Source organism: Octopus bimaculoides, chromosome 6 (assembly GCF_001194135.2).
Source record: "Octopus bimaculoides isolate UCB-OBI-ISO-001 chromosome 6, ASM119413v2, whole genome shotgun sequence".
Lineage (NCBI taxonomy): Eukaryota > Metazoa > Mollusca > Cephalopoda > Octopoda > Octopodidae > Octopus > Octopus bimaculoides.
Genome location: NC_068986.1, coordinates 66,433,245 through 66,435,380, shown reverse-complemented (window position 1 = coordinate 66,435,380; position 2,136 = coordinate 66,433,245). Strand labels below are relative to the sequence as shown.

General features: G+C 34.7%; 1 protein-coding gene across 1 annotated transcript in view; it reads right to left on the bottom strand.

Annotated features, from left to right (window-relative positions):
* Positions 1 to 2,136, bottom strand: part of LOC106877207 (uncharacterized) — a 35,272-nt gene that overhangs the window by 31,825 nt on the left and 1,311 nt on the right. The window lies entirely within an intron of this gene.

Sequence of the window (2,136 nt, the reverse complement as noted above, 5' to 3'; positions counted from 1 at the left end):
ATATAAATATATATATATACAAGGTGGTATCAAAAAGTTCCTGCACACCAACATGATATTATTCACAGTGAGAGCTAGCAATGACCTTCATGAGGCAGTGTGCCAAGTGACATCACTGTGTTTACAAGTTGTGAAATTTGTGTTTTTGTGATCATGAGTATGCTGTTGTCTGTGATTTTGTCATGGATAAGAACAGGGAGTGAATGTGAAATTTTGTGTTAAATTTGGGAAGTCTGCTACAGAGACATTGAGCATGCTTTGGCAAGCTTATGGTGACAAAGCAATGGGTTGTACACAATGTTTTGAGTAGCACGGGCACTTCAAAAGTGGAAGAACACCACTGGAAGATGATGAGTGATCTGGAAGACCTGCCATAAGCATCAGACCTGGAAACATAGTATTGTGCATTGAGAATTTATCCCCCAGGGCCAGACTGTCAATTAAAAGTTCTACTGCAATGTTTTAAAGTGTTTGAGGGAGGACATTTGAGGATATCAGCTAGATCTGTGGAGCATGAAGAATTGGATTTTTCACAACAATGCACCCAGTTACTGAGCTCTCCTCGCTTGTGAGTCTCTCACCAAAAACAACATGGTGTCACTTCTGCACCTGTCCTATTCACCAGATTTAGTACCTGCAGACTTCCATCTCTTCCCCAAAATGAAAATGCAGCTCAAAGGTCATCATTTTAACACCATTGTTGAGATCCAGAGTGAATCGCTTTTGGAAAACAACTTCTAGGCCAGATTCCAAAAGTGACAGGAACACTGGGACCAGTGTATTGCTGTGGAATGTGACTATTTAGAAGGAGATGATGTTAAAACTTAGGTAAATGAGTTATTTTTTATTAAACTTAATTAGAACATAACTAGTCTGGGAACTTTTTGATAACACCTAATATATGTCCATTTGTATTATTTCTGTGGCTGTTTATGTATATAAGTATTTATATATGTGTATGTGTATTGTGTATGTTTATATCAACTGAGTGTGGTGTATGTCTATATTTATTTATATTATGTGTATATTTACATTATAGATGTTTAGGTATCATCTTTGTGGGTATTTTCATATGAATATTGTTTTTATGTGTGTAAATGTGTGGCTTTTTGTGTATGCATGTTCTTTGGGAGTTTATATTTTTAAAATTTGTTGTCTCTGACTCAGAAACAAGATTCTGATTGGTTCATCAACACACTTGTGTGTGCATTCATGTATGTGAGTATGTGTGTTACGCATGCATGTAAGAATGTTTCAGCCTTGATGCCATTATATGTATATATGTATATGTCTTAACTTATGCATGTGTACATAAACATATGCTTGTATCTCTACTTGAGTGTAAATGTTCTCATTATATGTTAAACTTCTGGAATGCTTTACACATTTTCACAGTTCCATTAATACCTCACAACTGTAATTTCTTAATCAGCCATATTCATTTTGATTTTCTGAAACTTGGTTTCTCAAGATTAATGCTAATTTAGTTATGTATCAGAGTATCCCGATAATTACAGGTACAAAGCTAAAGCTATAATTTGGGTGGAGTATCTGCAAATTTCAACACAGACATGTTTTCTTTTTTCCCTAATCATTAATATTATGTGGGCATATTGCTGAAGTCACTTCCAGCTGACCCAGTTAATGATGCTTCTGTCTGAGGATAGAATACAGCCTCTCCTACTTATACCAGCTGCAACATTGCTAATTATGGTTGGTATTTTTATGCATCATCCTCCTTGTCATCAATGTTGGGGTTTTAATGTTCACTTTTCATGCTTGCATGGGAGACAGAATTCTTTGAGACAAATTTTCTATGGTTAGATACCCTTCTAGTTGCCAACCATCACCTGTTTCCTGGCAAGGTAATATTTCTATATAGCCAAACATGTTTTCACAAAAGATTGAAAATGAAGAATATGCGTGTATGACAGTGACTCATTTACAATTATTGCATAATGTCAAGACAAGAATACTCAGAAGAGTGGTTTGTTTTCAAAGACATGCATTCATTTAACAATTGTAGTACTGCAGTTTCATTGTTCTAGTCTCATGTCACGCTGAATTTAGAGGCTAATTACATTAAGCATGCATTTATTATACATATATATATATATATATATATATATATATATA